Source organism: Stegodyphus dumicola, chromosome 11, assembly GCF_044657685.1.
Source record: "Stegodyphus dumicola isolate Sdum_Otavi_A_Nest chromosome 11, ASM4465768v1".
Taxonomy (NCBI): domain Eukaryota; kingdom Metazoa; phylum Arthropoda; class Arachnida; order Araneae; family Eresidae; genus Stegodyphus; species Stegodyphus dumicola.
In genome coordinates, this window is record NC_140778.1 from 92,645,959 (window position 1) to 92,668,849 (window position 22,891).

Genomic DNA, 22,891 nt, shown 5'->3' on the forward strand with positions numbered 1-22,891 from the left:
GGCATTAATAGCAATTCTCCAAGTCTTACACCACTTTTCTACCACTGGTAGAAGCTCCTGTAATTTCTTGATTGCATGGTGTGCGTTTGCGGACTTTACGGCTAATGCCGTATCGTCCGCATAGCACCCAAGAAAGTAATTTCTGCCAATGTGAGCCCTAGGAAAGTCATGAACATAAAATAAATACAGGACGGGCCCTAAAATGGACCCCTGTGGGACGCCTGCATTCATGGTGCGTAAACTGGAGATGTCCTTTCCAATAGCCACAGTGAATTTCCTATTAGTGATGAAAGACATAATTAGCTGAATCAGCTCTCTATCCATAGGGAGATTTATAAGTTTATAAATAAGCCCCTCATGCCAGACGCGGTCGAATGCCTTCGCCACGTCTAGCATGAGTAAGGCGACATTTTGTTTCTTGTGAAGCGCATCCCCACAAAACTCGACAAGCCGAACCAGCTGCTTCGTTGTTGAAAGCTTTCTCCGGAAACCAAATTGTTCCGGAGGCAGTAATTCAATATAGTTTTTCAATCTGCTGTAGATTAATCTCTCAAAGACCTTTCCTAGTCCCGGAAGCAAGCTAATGGGCCTGTACCCATCTGGCTTAGTATTATCTTTGCCGGGTTTAGGCAATAAAATAACTTTTGCGATTTTCCATTTTGTGGGAAAATAGCATTGACTAAGACACGCATTGATAATACTCGTGAATTTTGTCACAACATTGCAGGGCAGATTTCTAAGTGCGTGATTATTAATACCGTCTATGCCAGGGGCCTTTTTGACTTTAAGCTTCTTTGTGATTTCTTTGATCTCACTGGGGGTAGCAGTGGCCATGTACCTCTTAGCAGTGTGGGCATTAAGCCAATCCCTAACAAAGTAGTATGCCTCATTGACAAAATTAATGTCCATGGGCGTGATGTTAGGTCTGAACTGCTTTTCTAAATGGTCCGCAAGGACCGTCGATTTGTCTTTATTGTTGAGAGCAACAGAGTTTTCAGTATAAATCGGCTTATTGCATGTACGCTGCCTTTTCAAGTTACGCATGAACGTCCAGAGACTGCCATCATTCGGACTAAGATTCTGAATTTTTTCTTCCCATACATCTCTCTTATGCTCATCTATTTTCTTTTTAATTAATTTATTTAATTTGTTCATATCTCTTTTAACGTGAGGGCTCCATGTAAGGTGCCACGCTTTCCTCATCCTATTCCGGTCCTTAATCATCTCTCTAATTTCCTGTGGCAGAATGCCAGCGTTATTATTTCTTCTCACGTGTCTAGAGGCATTTTCAATAGCATTATTGATTGAATCAGTGAGGGTATCAACTGCATCATCTATATCTTTCCGCGAGTTCAGAGAATCAAAGATGGGCGGATTCTGACTGAGAAACTTCTGGAACTTATTCCAGTCAGTCGTGCGGATCATTTCATTTTCTGCCTCTTTAGTAGTGCCTAGGTAAGCAATGACCGGTATATGGTCAGAGCTCAATTCGTGCTTTACTTCAGTATAAATAGGGATTGAAGTATTTGTCAGAAGAATATCAAGAAGGTCTGCATTTCTTGGGTTCTGTGGTCTATACGTATACTCCTCAGTAACATGCAAGGCAACTGGGTGATTATTTATAAATTCATAGAGGACCTTACCATTTTGGTTAGTTTTACGGCACCCCCACTCGGAGTGCTTTGCGTTGAGATCACCCGTTAGGATATACTTATTAGTGTCAGAAAGAAGTTTGGAAAGAACACTTTCCGTCAGTAGTTTCCTGGGCGGATTATAAAATGAAATGAAATTCAAATTACCATATTGCGGTAAGTACACTGAGACTGCGACCATCTCATGTCCGTCGTTTCTATCTTGGCTAATCAAACAGGACTGTAGCGAGTTTCGCACATAAGTTGCGGCCCCCCCACCACGGTGACTCAAACGATCGCACCTATATGTGCGGTAATTAGGCAAATTTATACGCACGCATGGCGTGGCAAAAGTCTCTGTTACAAGGGCAATATCAATATTGTGATTGTTAAAGAAGTTTAAAAATTCCGTCAACTTGTTCTGAATGGCATGAGCATTCCAGAATGCTAATTTTATGGGATCTCCTTGTGTGGTGTACCTATCCATTAAGATCTTGATTTATGGTAGTTTTGTCCTTATGAGTAGGTGCATTTTGTCCTATTTGCTGTGTTAAAAGAAAGCCGGAGCTCTTAATGACCGATACAAGCTCGGCCAGGTGTGCAAAAACAGTTTCTGCTTCCTTGATCGTGTCTGCATACAAACCAGTAGACAGGGCTTCTGCAAATGATTTATTTTCTATAACCCTACTAGTATAGACTTTTGGCTTATCTTGTTTCTTTTTAGGGAACATCTCACAACCCCCAAAGTTCGAGGTGTGAGATTGTTTACAGTTCGCACAACATGGTGGCAAGTCAGAGTTTTTATTAGGGCATTCAAAGGACAAATGTCCCTCTCCGCATCTCACGCACTTGGGTGCATAGTTACAGCCAGTTTGCGTATGATGAAATCCTTGGCACCTATAGCATTGTAGCGTGCCCGATCTACCTTTATAATTTTCGACTTTAATTCCTAGGTCACATAAGTGAGTTTCGTTGTGTATATCTTTGGATTTGGGTTTCTTAGGCAGAGTAACTAAAAATAGCGGAAGTTTAATAACCTCCCCTTTTCTTCTGCGCGTAAGTTGTTTAACTGATTCAACTTTGTATCCTAAATCCTCTAACTCCTCTTGTATTTCTACCGTATCTGTATCTCTTAAAAGACCTCTTATCACAACTTTTATGTCTTTATCCTCAGGAAGCGTGAAAGAGTGATGTTCCACTTTCGTGTCTTTTAAATAAGTAACAGTCTGCCTGTAATGTTCAGGGTTTCTGATGAAAATTTTAATCCCTTTATTATTCTTATTAGAGTTAAACTCAATGTTTCTCTGTTTAAGTGCCCTAGCTATGTTTTTCCAAGTAGGGTAATCTACTTTAATAGTTATGGGTGGTATCCGTGACTTTTTCACAAATTCCGTTTCTATGTTTTCATCTGAGCTTGTATTTTGTTTAGACGTACTAGCGTCCGTGTCCATACTATTGTTATCCTCACCCTTAGTGGCATTTTCACTAAGTCTCTCCTCCATGGTGTTCATTTGAGTTGCGCCAGCCTGGGGAATATGAGCGTCAGTTCGCCCAGTCGGGCACGTGACCTCATCTGGATAACTGAGTGGTCGCGCTGCGTTTTCGGTTCCAGACCTACTCGCTGCAGCCTGTTTCTCAGTTCCTTCACGAGATGGCGCCACATTATTGTGGCTGCTGACCGCAAACTCAGAACTCTGTGTTTGTGTAATTTTACTACCTATGTCCTGACTAGGCGAGATTTTTAAGCTTTTGGGAGCCTTCGGTTTGGGATTTCGTTTCAAGCTAACATCACCTTCATGTCTGGTACTGTGCGTGTACTGTTCGACAGTAAGTGCGGAGTCATCATCAGCTATGTTCGCAAGAACATCAAATTTGTTTTGCACCTCAGGAGGGTCCGATTCAGTATCGCTCAGAGTACGTTTCGTACTTTTGGTAACAGCAGTCCAATGCATATCGTGTTGTGAGACATCAGCATGATGGGAATCAATATCATTAGACGCTAACCGGTTAGAACCGACTTGCGCTAAGCCTAGTTCAGAGCCACGTGCAGAGTTCAGACTTGCACGTACTTTATCCGATAGGTTAGGGAGAAGCTTTAATAGAAAATCCAGATCAATTCTTTCATCCTCAGTCAAAGGTAAATCTTTCTCTTTGGAAGTTAATTCCGCATATCGAGCGAAAATTAGTTTGACCAGTGACATGTTGATCAAGTCCTTAAACAAGTTCAGTCATCAGGGAAAAATCGATGCAAAGAATCAGTAAAATCGCACTAAGGCCTTTTTACTACTCTTTGGTCACTTAAGACCTTTTATGTGCTAACAACTGATCGCAGAAGAAAAATCAAATCGATTTGGTAAAACCGAGAGCCGTGCTAAGACAACCTTCACGTGCGACTGATACTGCCTCTTCTGAAAAAAAAAAAAAAAAAAAAAATGCCGTTAGGCGTTGGTATATATAATTGGAAAAAATAGGCGTGTCACGCCGCGCCTACTAGGAGAAGCTGAAGCAAATACAAACGTATGTAGAGTGAAAAAGCATCTGGGAGCTGTTCGAGCTGTGACAAAAGATATAACTAGCTGAAAAGTTTGCTTAGTAAAGCATTTGAAAAAATAAACATTAAATAATTTAAATTAAGTATGCTTTTGAATCAGGTTCAGAATGAAATGGATCGTAATTATACTGGTGGGAGTGGCTCAAATGAGGAATAAGTCAACAGTAACATTATTCTGGTGACTTTCAAGAGTTCTCGTACGAGAAATGTTAAAGTCATATAAATTAACAGTATTCACAAACAGTTCACACTGTACAAAGTTCTGGAATAAACACACTTTTTAAGAAACACTTGTAATTTTAAAAGACACAATATTTCAGCATAAGTCACAGTTTAGAAGGCGGGATGGTGAAACACACATAATTAATTCAGTTTGTGTGTCCCTAACAAAGTCTTTTTATAGGAACACTAATAAAATATAAAATTCTTGAAAATAATGATATAAAGTAGTAGTCCACTGAGCTTTTTTAAGTCCTAAATAAGTTGAAAAAAACTCAAAAGTCTCTAGTGGGGAAATATTTACAGTATGTACAGCTATTTACAAGTTTCATCACCTTGGATTATGAAAAATGCTCCTAGGCCGCTTAGCAGCATTTTCAAGTGTTGGATCATAATTGATTAGTTCCTTAATATGATCATATTGAGACTGTTCAATTTTACTATAAAAGTTGTGGCAGGTTGAAATAATTTGGTTAGCAATTGGTCTGATTTTTAATTCTTTGTGTATTTGCAAATTTCTAACGAACCAAGGAGAATTTTAAATGATAAAGAAAATAATGAAACTACTCAAGTTAAAACTTATCATAAATCTGAAATAAAAATCCCACCAATAGTCATCACGCAAGTTGAATTAGATTGGATTGATCTACAGAAAATCTTAAGTACTAAAATCCTAAAAAACGAATATGAAACCCAGATGAAAGCCAAAAAAGTTTATTTAAATACTTCCACCGAAGAGGATTACAACAGCGCCATCGAATTTCTAAAGAAATCATGCAATAGAATTCCATACGTATCAACTTTATTCCAAAACTAACATTAAAGTTATTCTAAAAAATATGCACAGAAGCATCTCAGAAACTGCAATATTTGAAGACCTAAAACTTAGAAAATTCCCAGTACTAAAAGTTAAACAGTTCACAAAGAGAATAGAAAGTGATTTCATAAAATTACCCATTTACTTTATTGAACTTGAAAGGAATAAATTAGGAGAAGCGATTTACAACTTAAATAATATGTTTAACTTCAATATCACTATTGAGAAATATGCACCTAAAACTAAAAGACCAATTCAATGCTTCAAGTGTCAGAGCTACGGACATTCACAGGCGAATTGCTATAAAAAAGAAATATGTTGTAAATGTTCCCAGAATCACAGATCTAATACCTGCTCTTTAAAACGTGAAGAAAAACCCATCTGCTATTTTTGCCGTGGGGAGCATGTATCGTCCTACCGTGGTTGCCCGATTTATAAAAAGCGATTTCAAACTCCTAAACCAGCAGAGAAAACCCAAGAGATTCCAAATCTTAAAGATTTCCCAGCACTCGCAACTAAATCTGTAACTGAAATTAAAGAAATTCAAAGAAACATCCCATTCAGCGCCGTCTTTAAACAGCAGAAGATCCCAGCAGATAATGATAATCCAATATCCCAAGTTTTTTCAAATCCTAAAGTTTTCAAATTCATTCAAGATATGAACAATGTTGCAGTTAATATTAAATCCGCTAAATCCAATACAGAAAAACTTTCTATCGCTTTCTTAGCGGTGAAGATTGCTCTTGATTTAGCAGAAGAGGAAAACTAAGTTCAAAATTTACTTCTTATTACTTCCTGATGTTCCAATAGATGGCGACACCCATGCGACGATGTTTTCACCAGAAACTTTCCACTTTAAATAAAGTGGATTTACTTCTCACTAAGACGTACCCCGCAGGGTAAACAATTTCTGAGTAAAAGTCCTCAGGACTAAATACTAATAGATACCTCAATTCATACCAATTCATTCATTCATACCAAGGAGAATTAACTATTTCTCTTAGAATCTTGTTTTGAAAGACTTGTAACTTGTGTCTGTACGTTTTGAACACTGTAGCCCATATGGGAATTGCGTAAAGTAGTGTCGGTCTAATCAGCATCATGTAAACTCTTTTCTTTAATTGAATGTTTAATTTTGAGTCTCTTTTGATGAGAGGGTACAGAGCCATTTTTGCGGCTGTAGCTTTCCGTAAGGCATATGCTGTCTGTTCCTTGAAGAGGAGTTGTGAATCAAAAATGACACCCAGGTATTTAGTACTATTGACGACGGGGAATGGCTGATCTTCTATCTTTATATTTACGTTTATTGGAGTAAATTTTCTATACCTTCTAAAGAGCAGAATTTGACATTTAGCCGGATTGACTTTAAGTTTCCAAGATTTGAGGTAATGTGCGATGATGTTAACTGCTTCTTCTAGTGGGATTGGCATATCATTAGTAAAGATATTAAAGAGAATTGACCCCAAAACACTTCCCTGGGCGACGCCGCTTTTGATTCTTTTTCTTGAGGATAAAGTATTATTGATTTTGACATGAAAATTGCGATTTTTTAGATAACATTAGTTTGATAAAATTTATAGGCAGATGAGCAAGGTGTAGCTTAAAGAGGAGTCCCTCATGTCACACCTTGTCAAATGCCTTTTCTAAATCTAGGAAAGAGCTTGCAATAGTATTCTTTTTGGAAAAGGAATCGGCAATAAATTCAGTAACATTGAGAAGTTGATGTACTGTGCTATGCTGGGAGCGAAAACCAAACTGTTCATTTTGAATTATCCCTCTATCTTCCAAGTGTCTGGTCAGCCGTTTCTGTAGAACTCGCTCAAAAACTTTGCTAAGACTTGGAAGCAGGCTGATTGGGCGATAAGAGTTAACATTTTTTGGATCTTTGCCAGGTTTAACAAAAGTAATGATATGTGCCATTTTCCACTGCTGCGGAAAATAGTTAAGCCTTATGCAAGCATTAATTATGTTGGTAATTAGGACAATATATCCCTTGGGGAGAATTTTGAGCACTTTATTTGTTATCCCGTCGTAGCCGGGGGCCTTTCTATTTTTCAGATTTTTTATTATGTTTTGAATTTCAATGGGCGAGGTGTAACCAATATGCTGTTAATCTGTTCTATCAGGAAGGTGAATAATGAAATTAAAAACTTCCTCTTCTGTATCTTCATCTTGTCAGTTATTTGTCGTGAAGGTTTTTTCAAGATGTGTTGCAAGAACTTCTGCCATATCTTTTTCAGAATATGCGATTCCAGTATCGGTGTGCAACGGTCCAATGTTGTCGCTATGAGTTTTTCTGAGCGCTTTCCCAATACGCCGCACTGTATCAGGGTTGAAGTCCATTGAGTCTAATAAATTATTCCAACTATCAGATCTGTATTCACTTAGAAGATTTTTAATATTCCTATTTTTTCTGTTAAGAATTCTTTTGATATTAGGATCAGCAGTACGGCGCCAAATTTTAGCGGTGCTATTTTTGTCCTTAATTTTGTCAATAATGTTATCCGGAAGTTTTTCTTTTTTATGTTCTTCATATTTAGTACATTTGTCAAGAGCACTTTTTATACAATTATTGACCTTAGTGATTTGATACTCAATGTCAGTAATATCGGCTAAAGCAGGATGCGCTGGTAGTTTTTCCAGAGAATGAATGAATTTATCCCAGTTTGTGATTTTTCTAAGTGGAATATTTTTTTCAAAGCCGTAATAAGTAAATCTGACAGGCAGATGATCGGAAGTTAGCTGGTGTGAAACTTGTAGGAAGGGAATTTGTGCAATATTTTTGTGATAACAATATCAAGAACTTCAGCACTGCCAGTATGGCTGTATCTGGTGGGATCCGTTGGTCCAAAGATACTTAAATCATTTGTAAGGGCATAATTATGAAGGAAGTTCCCGTTTGCATTTACACGTCGAGAGTTCCAGGAGTGATGCTTCGCGTTTAAGTCTCCGGCTAGTATTGTGGGAAGCATAATGCCGCTAAAGATGCTCATGTCACTGTTGCTGATATTATGTCCCGGGGGATTATAAGCAGACATAATCACAATAGGTTCATTAGTGCGAGAGTGAGCTATGATGGCAGTAGTTTCAATATTACTAGAACTTGGGAGATTAAAATAGGTGGCCTGCAATCAGGGTGCCACCACCCCTGTTATTTTCTCTGTCTTTTCTAAAGGTTCTATAACCTTGGATGTTAAATTTATCACTAGCTCGAAGATGTGTCTCATTAATTAAGAAAATATCAATGTCATGGCAATTAAGAAAGTTTATGATCTCAGTGTTCTTGCCGCGAACTCCTTTGGCATTAAAGAAGGCGAAATTGAAACTGCTGGAGGCAGTAAGTTGAAGGCTTGCATAGTTATTTACAATATTAACATTCATAATTTAAATTTGCTAAAAGTTCAGAGGCTTCCCACCCTATTTGGAGCTTTTCCATTATTGACTTGGCTTTAAAAAAGCGTTCAAATAGCGCTTTGCCTTGAGTAAATAGATTTTTGATCCATTTCAGGAAATCCGGGGCGGAGCCTAATTGTTCTCTTTCGTGAGCTTCATTCTGGTTGGCTGATGAGGGACTGGCTTCATTAACATTTTCGTTAGTGTTTCTGCTACTCGGTAATGGGGGGAAGTTCTCGAAGTTGTTTTCTGGAGGATTTCTTCTTGTCTTTCTCCAGGCATCTCTTTGATTTTCTTTTTCAGCAATCTTACGTTTAATATTGTCAGGGTGCATTTCGCAACCCCTGTAGGAACTGACGTGGGGTCCCCCACAAAGACAACACTTTCCTGGAAGATTTCTATCTTTTGTACAGCTAGTGGTGATATGGTTCAATCCGCACTTTAAGCATCTTGGTTTATGTTTCCAGTGGGAGCGACTATGTCCATATCTCTGACAGTTATGGCACTGTTTGTGTCCTGGGGTTGGTTGGAAAGAGGTAATTTTGACTGCAAGGTCCAAGATATGTGTTACCTGAAATATCTTTTTTCCTTCAACAGTCCGTGGGACTTCTACAAGGAAAGTTGGCTATTTGACAATTTCATTGTCAATCTTTTTGGTTATCTGTCTAACCGTTTTAACTGGAATTTTTAATTGTTGGAGTTCTTCTAATATTTCTTCAGTTTTAGTATGCACTGAAAGCTTCTTTATTACTACTCTAATGGGCTTATCCCTTGGTAGGGGAAAAGTGTGATAAGGTATTTCCTTATTATCCAAAAAGTTTGTGACTGAGCGATAGTCATCGTCAGATTTGACTTTTATGTGGATGTCTTCACCTTTTTGTACACACTCCATAGCGGTGGTAATTTTTTTAATTTCATCTCTAAGGGCTCTAAGGGGCTTCCAAGACGTAACATCAGATATTATAATCGGCGGTACACGGTTTGCAGTTTTTCTAGGGGCTATGAATTCGCCTTCTTCTGATTGGTCCATATCCTGAGGGTTTGTGTTGGGCGTTTGATTGACTTCCATGCCGTCATCTATTCTAAGGGTAGAATATCTATTTTTTATTGTTGTAACAGATGAGTTACTGCTATCACTTAAATTACGCTTGTGCGTTTTTTTGGGTTTAATCCAAGTTTCACCCTGCTTAAGAGAGTTATTGTCTTGCACATTGACATTATTCATGTTTTGTTGGGTCAGAATCTGACCAATTCCTACAATCTCATCAATTTCCTTTGAAGATTTAACATTTTTTAATTGCCGTTTACTGAAGAGTTTGGCTACCATAACCTGAAGCAATTTTTCAACTTCTGGATCAACTATTTTTTTACCACTATCAATAATATTTTTTTGGATTTGCAAATAGGTAGATATAGCATCTAATTCCTCTCCTGAACCACTTTCAATAAGATTTTCAATAACATTTTTATCATTAATTAAGTTTAAAGTCTGAATGTACTCTAAACTTGGATTCATTGCAACAGTCCAAAAAAACCTACCGATCCTAAAGGAAAGGCAAGTCCATCATGAAAACACTTGCAAAAATCAAAAACCAAACATCGAAAACTGCTTACGCGCACGATCAAACACTTCACCAAGCGACCAGCTCGCAGTAACTCCAAAGCTCGAATGAATGTTTGGTGTAGGCGTATTTATATGTAAATTGTTAGAACTTATTTTGAGAGAAAAGTGGTATTTTCTGGTTAAAAAAAAGAGTAAATCTTTTCAAAATTACAAAGCCCTACATATTAGTAATATTTTAGGTGTTAAACTACAAAATGCACCCACGAGTTTATCATTTAAAAGGTATTTAGTTTATGTTTTCTGTAAGAATCTGTAACATTTTTACAATTACATAAACAGGTGTTTATGTCATGTGACATTCTGTGCCGTAATTACTATGCCATGATATTTGTATGTTTCTGTGACATCCTGATATTGCACCCTCATATTGGTAGGCTAGTAAAGCAGTTTGAAGAAATGAATTTGTCTCTCCTGAATCATCCTTCCTGTCCTCCGGTCATAAATAGTTATTTCAAGTTTTTAATTATCTATTCATAACATATGACTGTCCCATACAACAAAAACTTGTATTCCTCCTCTTCCGTTGAAAAACTTATCTTCCTCCTAGTTCGTAAATGTTTAATATTTTATAGCCAAAGAAGAATCTCACTGCCAGTTATTGGTGGCCATATTTTTGGACCCGCTATTCTGCAAATGTAGTTTGATTTCATTTTATACTTCGAGACTTTGTTTCTTATCAAAATAATTCATGTTACGAATTTGTAATATAGTACGAAAGAGTGATAATATCTTTTGAAACAACTAAAACAGATAATAATTATAAAAAAATATCGTAGCGATTTTACTTTTTGTAGTTTGGTTTCCTCTCTGCCCTTTGTTACAAATTTATCAGAGTGATTAATGAAATTGTCTTAACATCAAGTTTGAAAGATTAGGCAATTTTAGACTTGTCGGTTGCAAGTGCTATGGGCAAATCCGTCAATGTCAGTTGCCAGTGAGAACGCGGAGCTTAGAAAAGAAAAGTTATATCTAGAACTCCATGTCCTGTCTTTGAAAATGCAAAATTTAATTCCCCAGAAATTTAATCTACATTCTTAATTAAAAATCTAAAATCTTTTTTTTCTCTAAATTAACATTATATAACAATTTAGGCTTCTTACTCTTCACTTTTCAAGTAATACCTTACGCAGGAGGTGTGTTCAATAAAATCATTGCTCATAATACAAAAGGGATAACGTTAAACATCAATGAGTGCTTCTGAGACGTGAATGAACAAATTGCAGATCGATTTTTCACATCAGAATTAATTATCCGTACATTATTGGACATTATAAATCAAGTCAGATAAAGATTATTCTGAAAATATTAAAACTGAATACATTTTGATCATGAAATCATACAAAGAAACAATCTGTCATGGAAATATATAATATTCGGAGGATTGTCATCGATTGAAATAAGCATTCATCTCTGATAACTTTTTAAAACTGATAATAAGTAGCCTTTAAGGAAACTGAATGAAGCTGACAAGGGTTCCACAGTAGAATACTTGGAAAATTTATTCTTTCACTTTGACATCATATTAAGTCCTAACCTGGGATAACAATTTTTGTATAGATTTTTCGGGTCTAGGCTTCTATTCGTAGACACAATGGATTTTAAAACCTGACGCGATTAATATATAATATTTTCAAAAGGTTGTGGGTAATACCATGAATTTTTAGTTTCAATGAAAGTGTCTAATTAACATTGGAAATAGAGACAGTGTTAGAACGCTTTGCCCACCAGTTCTTCTCAATGCTAATCTTATATAAATACTAAAAAAGAAACTTGTTAGCACACTCAAAATTAGTGGCTTAAGTGTTCCTATTTAATAAATCTGCCTTGCCGTTTCCGGCAAAGCGGTGAGTCCTATGTGTGTTAATTTGTATTGCTCGGTTCCCTCGCTGCATTGGTCTTCGACTGTTTTCAACCGCAAAATGTTTAGCGTGATATTAAACACAATATAACCAAAAATTTGATATAGAATCTATCACGTTAAGTGGCGTCAACTGAACGCATAAAGTCGGATTCTAGGAATTTCACCTATTGCTCCAAGATGTCATGAGTTTTTTCATGAATGTCTTCGTTAACCAGTAGGGTTTCTTCCAATGAAAAAAAAATTAGCAGGTTGAACAAATAATTTCAATGTTCTTTAGTTTGAACAGGACAGCAGATTATACGGAAATAAATTTAAGTGTCAAATAAAATCCAATTATATTTAATTCAGGAATGTTCTTGAAGATTCACGGGAAAATTTTGCCACTATAAAACTGTTTAAGAATGGCATACTTTTTTTTAAAATTTATTTTCCCCAGACAAAAATTATATTTTTACCAAAATTTTCTAAATTCCTATTCTCTGATAATTTAGATGTTTTAGTATGTGTCATATGTGAAAATTTGCAACCTATCTGAATATAATAGCACGAGATGTACCTTCATTTCCAAATGCTGATTGTGGACGTTGAACGCATTCTTCATCGTTTAGTCCCACTTTAAAAATCATAGTGCGATAATAGTCTCGCATCACTTCCATTTTCCCTTCACCCTAAAATTTGTTGTACGTTAAACTCTCTGCAGCTGTCGAATAGCAAATCATCTGCTATGCTAAAATAATTCATATTTTCACATCTAACCGTTAATTATTTTCTTCCACTTAACGTCTGTGCGTATTTCAAAAATTTCAGAGTGACCTATGTACCTTTACGCGAGAGTTGTGGTCAATAAAAGCATCCCAAAAAGGAGTGTCCGTTTCCGAGATTTCTTTGGAGAATTTCTTAAGCAGAAACAATCTAATGGCTTTGACATATAAAATACTTATAATGTTCCCTTTTAGTTTCATTAGCTTGGTTAGGCGTGCCAAAAATCTATCACCAACTCTTTTTCACGGATTTCCTTATTATGCACTTCTGCATTCTTTGTACTGTGTAGACGTAATATTAGATGTTCAAGTACATAAAGTACATATCCTTTGGGAGTAAAGTAAAATGAGTTGTAGATTATTTTAAAAATTTTATAACTCGATAATTATCAGTCATGAAACCAAACAAAGAAATACATAATATTCGTATGATTGCCATAGATTAAATAAGCATTGAACTCTACGAAATTTTGTCGGGCTCGACGATGGAAGACTTGACAAATTTATTCCTATTTAAATTCCAAATTATATTTATATTAAATTCCAAATTTATTTAATCACGTTGAACACGTAGTTGGGATGAATATTTTTGAATAGGTTTTTTTCTTGGGGGGAGGGGACATTTTCGATTTGTATAAACTTTCGATTTTAAAATGAAACAACATACAGCATATGCAAAAGTGTTAAGAATAGTTGGCCACCCGTTATTGTGTACAGTAATCGGGTATTAATAGCTCTCTCTAGTCCGATTATAGTGATGTATATAATCCTCCAAGCAATATTCTCAATAATACTGATCTAAACGCCTTAACAAATTTTACATACCCCACTGTTATTGCGGGTGATCTAAATGCAAGAAATACAAATTGGAATTGCCGCTCAAACAACAGAAATGGTAGAAGATTGTACAATTACGCAAATAACTCGGATATCCGTATTATTGCCCCTGACATCCCTACAAGATATCACTATGATGGAAGAACATCTATTATAGATATTGTTATCCTAAAAAATATCAACATCACCCCACATCTGCAAGTTATCGAACAACTCACTTCCGATCATTATCCGATCAAATTTGACTTTTATGGGTTTTACCCACCGCTAATCAAACCAAGAGTTCAAGTAAATTGGGTAATTTATAAAAATGAACTAATTAAAGTTCCATGCAACAATAGCATAAATAACCCTGAAGAAATTGAAAAGGAAATCAGTAAACTTAATAAGAATATCCAAAATGCAATTTCCACTGCTACCTACACCATTAAAGAGAATAGCAAGCAGAAGCTCCCTCAAAATATTCTCAATATTATTAAAGAAAGGAACAGACAAAGAAAACGCTGGCAGCTCACTCGCTGTCCTAGAATAAAAGCTCAAGTTAATTATTTAAACAGAAAAATCTCTCAAGAAATTATTAATTTCCGTTCAAATAAATGGGACTCCCTTATGGAAAACATGGATTTACAACCACACCTTGTTTGGAAAATTGCTCGGTCACTCCGCACCTCAAGAACTAATCAAAGTTATCCCGTTAACTATGAAGGCCAACTAAAAAATTCGGAAGAAGAAATTGCCGAGGCTATGTCTTCGAATTTAGAAAAAATCTACGAAAGGCACACTGAAGAAAATGAAGATTTAGAATATACAATTAACAACACGGTCGAAGAAATTCGCTTAAAAAGAAACTCAAATTTTATTAACTTCACCTCTACTACAGAAATTAAAAATATTATCAAGCACCTGAAAAAGAAAAAAGCGAAAGGTTACGACAAGATCAACAATGAAGCTCTTCAAGTCCTCCCTAATAACTGTATCATCATCCTTAGAAATCTCTTTAACGCTTGCATTAGATTAACATATTTTCCCAAACAATGGAAACACTCAATAGTCATAATGCTCATCAAACCTGGAAAAAACCCTAAAGAAATTTCTTCTTATCGTCCGATAAGCTTATTACCGGCAATTAGCAAAGTTTTCGAAAGAATTATAAGCGAAAGGCTTAATCCATACATTGCAGAAATAAACAAAATTGATAATCAACCATTCGGATTTAAAGAAGGTCACTCCACCACCCATCAAATCTTAAATCTAGTTGAATTTATTGCAGGAGAATTTCATAAGAAAAATGGAGTTGCTGCGTGCTACCTCGATTTCGAGAAAGCTTTCGATCGAGTGTGGCATGCAGGACTGATTTATAAATTGGCCAAATTCTCACTTCCTAATAGCTTCCTTAAACTCATCAATTCTTACCTAGAAGAAAGATCGTTCCAAGTTAGATGCGGGGATACCTTGTCATCTAAGAAATTTATTCAAAGAGGACTGCCTCAAGGTTCTGTTCTTTCTCCGAGAAATTTCAACATTTATGTTTATGACATGCCCAACTCAGATAATTCAAAAATTCTTAAATATGCAGATGATACTGTCATCCTAACTAACTCTCTGAACCCACAGCATGCAAATGATAAATTGAAGAAGCAAGTTAAAATTATAGAAAATTGGTGTAAAACCTGGAAGATTAAATTAAATCCAGAAAAATGTTGCATAGTTCTGTATAGAAGATACAAAAAATTCCTCCCTGTGGAAATTGATATTCAAATCGACAACATTCCCATTCCTACTGCAAACTCGTACAAATATCTGGGCGTTCATATTGATAATCAACTCACGTTTAAAGAACATATCGACTATATTACAAACAAAGCAAATGCCGCATTTATGGCAATTTACGCATTAATAGAACGACATTCCAAACTGAATTTAAGTACGAAGCGAACACTCTATCTGACCCTAATACGTCCGATTCTTCTGTATGCCGTCCCGACCTGGGCTACTGCAAATAAAACAAGCCGAAAGAAAATCAGTGTTCTGCAAAATAAAGTTTTGCGTTCAATAACAAATGCTCCTTGGTTTGTGAGGAACACGATTCTCTACGAAGATTTAAAAATTCCAGAAATTCAAGAACAAATTCTCATCACAGCGCATAACTTCTTTAATAAAATAAACAATTCTCAAAATGAAGCCATCAAAAATCTTATAAACTACGACCCTACAATTGAAAGTAAAGTCAAACGACCACGCTCCATTCACCATAATTCAAAATGGTGAATGTGTAAATAGTGTAAATAGTGTATATATTTTTCAAGTTTGTTCTCTTCTTCATTTTAAAATTGTAAAAAAATTTTGCACGTTATTGAACTATAATAACAAATGGACTTGTGCAAATTGTTTTATTTGTGTGTAGTGAATCGTTTCGACTTCATGGAAAATTCAATTCCAAGCTTTCAATTGGACCATGTGACTTCCCGCCCCTTTTACACTGCAGGAAGATATAGAAAATTCTAAATTAATTACTCGCCTGCAAACTAATTTTCTACCTAATATGCACTGCCTTGGTACTTATATAGTATTAATTTAGGACTCTATCACTTGAAAATTTCGATTAATCATCAAAAAAGTAAATTTATGTTCATACAAATTCCCACCAATGAGGAAGCAACGTTAGATCATGTGACTTCTCTCGTATCTACCAACGTTAGGGATATGTACGAAAAATCTTGATTGAAAATATACAAGTAGATTTTGGATTGGATCCAACTCTTGCCTTCCCGAATGACTTGCCACTCTCACCATTTTTCGCCTCGGGCGCTGTGCTCATGCACCTTTGAGTTTTTATAAAATTTACGAAAGGCCTTAGGCACACCTGAAATATTAGTAAAAACTCTTAGTAGTTGAAACTAAAATTGAAAATGAAGATTCAGATTCAGATTATGGTGATCGATAGTGAATTTAATGTTTTATCTACTTTTCATTGTTTACTCGTATTTATGTTTACTTAATTATTGCAAAGCGATATGGACTTTGCGCCCCCGGAGGCAGGACTATGATTTGTCTTATGTGTATGAAACTTCAACGTTTGGTCAGTGCAACTATGCTCCGCCCACTATTGTTATATGTCTCAACTACTATGCCAACGCTATTCTGTTGCTCCAAGACACGGAGGAAAGAGGACACTCAGCCGTAGTACCTACGAGGAGAAAGTTATGCCAAAGTTTTTATGCTACAGATGTGTTAAATTTCTTTTACGATGTGAAAGTTATGCTTCAGATGTTGAATCGCTATTTTACCAAAGCTATGCCACTGTTACATACTGCCACACTGGATGTCATTCAACACTTCAAGTGTACAGGTTTATTCCAATACTTGGAATTTTTTTTCACTTTTAGGATTCCTATTAAAGGCAGTTATAGATAGGTAAAGACTTCAGGGTCGTATACCTATTTGAATGAGCGAGGACCTAAGACCTAAGACCTAAGCATCATGGTAGCCAATTATAGAATTTTCCTATGTCTGCTCGCTATTCAGGTATTTTTCTGATGTGGTTCGGTTTCGTTTGGTTTATTTAATTATGGCAAAGCCCACTAGGACTATCTGCCTAAGGAGAGGGATGCCTTCGGGGAGGATGTTCTAGGGTAACTGACTCGTATACACGTTACACATGGGAAAAACCCCGAAAACGCCCATGCAGCCAGCCCGTTCGCGGGATTCGAACCTCATTTTTCTGATGTGGAGGTGCATGGTTTTGAACCATAGGCACTCCGTAATTTATAAACATTGACATAGGCAACCTAAAAATCTATGTCAAATGGTTGCCTATGTCAATGTTTATAAATTACTCTATTCGCTTCTCGCAGCGGAACTTGGACAACCAGAAAATTATTGTAGCAAAAGTTATATGTTAAACAAAACTGCGTTGTCTTTCTATGACAGAGAGGTTAGTTTGGAGTGTATTGTATATGTGTAATTTCTATTGCCTTGTGTCGTAACTCAAAATATTTCGCATTTTTTTAACGGAAAAAAGCATAACGTCAGATTCTAGTAATTTGGGAGAATGTGCCCAGGTTATATATCAAGGGATTTTTTCATACACTTCTGCGTTGACCAAAAAAGGTTCTTCCGATGAAACACAAATTAGCAGTTTGAGGAACTTTGAAGCTCTTTGTTCCTTATAATTTTCCAGTACCTTCCATTTCTCTAAATACCGGCAAGGCATGACATAGTTACAATTACATTTGAATCGAATCAGTTAGGCACTGGACTAATGCATTTGGAAGCATGTGTACATCGAAATGGCTTGGAGTACAAAATTTCGTCATTTTCTTACACGTATAATCTCTCTACACTAACTGTGCAGGTCTGCCCCTTTTCTGATCGAGCTCGCAACTCTCTTTCCCTACTATCAAAATTTTCCAGAGGACTTCGTTTCGCCATGTATTTTAAGATCCTCATGTCGGGCAAACACAATTCCTTTGCAAAGACCAAACCTTTTCGAGGATTTCGAACTCAGACCCACGATCATTTTAACCATATGCCATTAAACGCTAACCGTTATGCCGATAAAGCCTACATTAATTACAGGCACAGATAGAACTGAAGGACACCAGAATATAATGATCGATTGTATACACTGTCTACCAATAAGTATTTGGACACATGCGATAGAAAAGAAAAAGTAACTTTGTTCAAAATCAATAGTTGGTAGAGCCTCCACGAGAGGTAATTACAGTGTGGACCCTCCGGGGCACACTTTCCACAAGTCTTTGTATGACAGCTAGTGGTATTTCCTTCCACGCGGCTTGGAGAAGACATAGAAGTTCCTTCACCAATTTTGCACGGGTAGTGCACCCCTGAATTCGGCGATGCAACTCGTCCCAGAGGTCCTCGATAGGGTTCAGGTCTGGAATCTGGGCAGGCCAGTCCATTCGATGAACTCCATTGGCACCATACCAAACATTGGTTAACGTCGAAACATGACAACTGGCATTGTCGTCCTGAAAGTAACAGGGGTCCAACCCGTAAAACTGCCACAACGTAGGAAGCACATTGTCATCCAAAATAGTGCAGTAGGCATCGGAGTTGAGCTTACCATGAATGGGGACCAAGGGTTCCAGCCCATACCAGGAGGAACACCCCCAGACCATAATTCCACCTCCGCCGAACTTGACTGTTGGCACAATGCATTCTGGCAGGAGATGTCCTCCAGGTAGACGCCAGACCCAGACCCTGCCATCCGAACGGTAAAGGCCTTGAATCAAGGTTCGTCACTCCAGAGAACCCGTTTCCACTGATCTATGGTCCAATTTCGATGTGCTTTGCACAACATTAACGGAGCAGCGCTGTTGGACTTTGGGATCCAAGGCTTAAGGGCAGCAGCACGACCACGAAAACCAAGCAGATGTGTTTCCTTACGGATGGTATTCATTGAAACAATACTCCCGGATGCCTGTTGAAACTCCTCGCGGACGAGGAGCATCGGTTAGGTGCGGTTCTTCCGAATTTTTCTGGACAGCACTCGTCGGTCTCTATCTCCCAGTTTCGCTGGTCTGCCGATTCGGATCACATTCCGACAATTACCGCTCAACTTCCACTTCTTAAACACATAGGCCACTGTCGAGTTTGGGTACTTCAGATCACTAGATATGTCCCTTGGATCGGCCACATTTGTAATACCATATAATTATACCTTTCTCGAAATCAGAGAGCTCTGAACTGCGAGGCATCCTGCATGCGACTAAAGCCGATGCTCTTTCCTACACGATATATACCGGCGGAGTCCGTGAAATACCTTAGAACCGCAGATATCGTTATTTGCATAGGTGTCCAAATACTTATTGGTAGTCAGTGTAGGTATAGTCCTGCCTCATTACTATGCAGGTCCTAAATTTAATGGAGAATACTCTGGAGGACGGATCGCATTTGGAGATAGAAAATCCCTGCATTTTCCAGGATTCGAGCCTGTTCTCGAAATACGGTAGCTGATACCTCTAATGGCATTGCTAAAGGTAACGGCTTCTTAAGTGCATGAAAGTTCCAAGAGACAAAAACATAGCCTGCCGTAACTCAGGAACTATTCAATGAAATTCTTGGTATTCAATGAAAAAATTATTTCTTCTCGATTGCAATTAATAGCTATATACTTATCAAATCACATTTAAATACAGGTCCAGATTTGTTAGTTATTTGTAAATATATTGCAGTACATAAAGAAATGAATATCTCTGACAATTCAAATTTCTTATTCTAAGAATGAATACAGTAAATTTCTTTATAGTAATAGACACTATTAAAATATTTTTTTAAATAAATTCAAATCGAACTTCTTCGTGTCGTCCGTACACATATATGTACATATCTCGCATAAATGAAAGATTATTAGCCGTAAGAAAGTTGAAATTTTATTTATAGGGCTAATATAACATTTAGTTGTGCACCTCCCGTTTTATTGAACTCGGCGTCCGGGTCAAAAGTCCTTCCTTACCCAGCTTTATTTCCCAATTATTTGCCCTAGATCATTTTTTGCCCGATGTTTTTATATGAAATCTCTAGATCATAGAACATTTTGTTTGGAAGTCCATACCGAATGCTTTTTAACTGAAAGTTTTGAGTTCCGCAGAACGCGTAAAATATTAAATTTAACTTTTATGAAAGCTGTTCTTCCACATTATTCCAATTATTTCATTAAATTATTCCCCCTTATTTTAAAGAACTTTGTAGTGCATGCATCTAATATGAATATCTATAAAAAGCAATGAAGCTTACAGCCACTATACTATGGAGAGCAGCAGTGTTGTAGTGGATTTTCTTTTTGTAAAATTAATAATATTATTTTGTAAAATAACAAATATGAAAACAAGAAATTACTGTAGTGAAAGTGTAAACTGAACATAAATTTCTAAAATATTGCATTTTAAAACGAAAATATTTTTACTAACGATTATTGTTAGTATTATTAGTATTAGTATTAGGTAAGTTCTTAAGTAAGTACGGGCAGTTATGCAGTAATGCAGTTACTGGCAGTTAAGCCGTAATGTTACGGGCAACTAAGCAAAATCTTTGAGAGATCTCGCTAATCAAAACATTTAAATTCGATAAGTATTAATTAAATGAGTAGCTAATAATATTTGTCAATACTTGAGAGCGAGGCCAAGAGAATATGCAAAATACAAAGTTTTAAAGAAACCAATTCCGTGCGTTCGGGAATGATTTGTAAATAAATCAGGAATACAGCAAATCTCTTTTGTACATTTTTTTAAAATATAAATTATGAATATTTCTTTTGGTGTAAGTATATGTATATGCATAGCTCTATAAGCTAGTTGGAGAAAAAGTTATATTTTATGTGTAAAAAAGAGTACATCTTTTCAACATTTGAAAGCTCTAAATGTTAGTAAGTTAGTAATATTTTAGCTGTTGAACTCCAAAATGTATCCAAGATTTTTAGTATTCAAAAGGTATTTAGTTTATGTTTTCTGCACGAATCTGCAATGTGTTTACAATTGCACAAACATGTGTTTATGTCATGTGTTATGCTATGCCATAATTACTATCCAATGAGATTTGTATGTTTCTTTTACATCCTGTTATTGCACAAATATATTGGTAGGTTAGTAGAGCAGTTTGAAGAAAAGCAGACGTCTTTCCTGAGTCATTCTTCCTGTTCTCGGATTTGGCTTCTTGTATCTACATTCCGTCTCAGACTATTTGTCAAAGGAAAGTTGTTTTTGCCCTCCTGGCAATCATAAAACCCAAAGAAATGTAATAGTTTCATAAATAGTTATTTCAAATTTATAATTATGTATTCATAATACATGACTCTTCCATGAAACAAAAATTTGTGAATACTTCTGTTTCTGTTCTTCAGTTGCCAAGCTTAGCTTCCTCCTTGTTCGTTAATTTTTAAATTTTTTATAGCCAAAGAAGTATCGTAGTGCTAAATATTGCTAAATATTTTTCGGACCTCCTATTCTGCAATGTCGTTCGATTTCCTTGTTTTATACTTTATGACTTGGCTTTTATAACTAAATCATTGATTTTGTGAATTTTTAACATGGTAAGAAAGAATGATAATATCTTTTGAAACAGATAGAAGAGATAACATTTATAAAATAAAATCGAAGCGATTTTACGTTCAGTAGTTTGGATTCGTTCCTACCCTTTTTTACAAATTTATCAAAGTGATTAATGAAATTGTCATAACATCAAGCCTGAAAGTTTAGGCAGCTTAAACTTGTGGGCAAATCCGTCCATTACAGTTGGAAGGTGGAGCTTAGAGCTGAAAAGGTGTAGCTAGAAATTAATGGCCTGTGCTTCTTGAAAATGCAAATTTTAATACCACAGAAATTTAATCTGCATTTTTGATTAAAAATCTAAAAATCCCTTTTTTTTCCTTCTAAATTAGCATTATATAAAAATTTAGGCTTCTTACTTTTTACCTTTTAAGTAATACCTTACTCAGGAGGTGTGTTCAATAAAATCATCTCAAAAAGGAGTGTCCGTTTCCAACAATCTTTGGAGAATTTCCAAACTGCAAGTAATGTAATTTCCTGGATATCTCACTGAAAAATACTTATAAAATTTCTGTTTAGTTTCGTTCGAATCCTCAGGCGTGCCAACAAATTATGACCTACTACCTTTCAACCATTTTCCCACTATTGATGCCTACATTCTTTGTATTGCTTGATCATAATCGTACATGTGAATGCAACACATTATACATCTTTACGAAGTGAAGTGGTAAATTACATTAAATGCAATAATAATTTTACTCATAATGCAAAAGGGAAATTATTAATCATCAATGAGTGCTCCTCAGAAATGAATCAACAAATTACATATGTATTTTTCACATCAAAATTAATTATACATACATTTTTTGAGATTGTAAATGAAGTCAGGTAAAGAATATTATAAAAATATTAAAACTGAATATTTCTCGATCATGAAATGATACAAAGAAAAGATCTCTCAAGAAAATATATAATATTTGGATGATTACCATCTATGAAAATAAGCATTCATTTGTGACAACTTTTGAAAACTGATAATTTCCGACTAGACTTTAAGGAAGGAAACTGAATGAAGCCGTCACGGGTTTCACAATGGAACACTTGAAAAATTTATTCTTTCCAGTCACGTTAAGCCCTTCAGTTTGAGGTCATTGTTTTTACGTCGATTTTTCGGGACCAGGATTTGATTCC

General features: G+C 36.1%; 1 long non-coding RNA gene across 2 annotated transcripts in view; it reads left to right on the top strand.

Moving 5' to 3' along the window:
• LOC118189797 (uncharacterized) overlaps positions 1 to 22,891 on the top strand; it is a 46,928-nt gene that overhangs the window by 22,843 nt on the left and 1,194 nt on the right. The gene's annotated exons all lie outside the window — the stretch shown is intronic.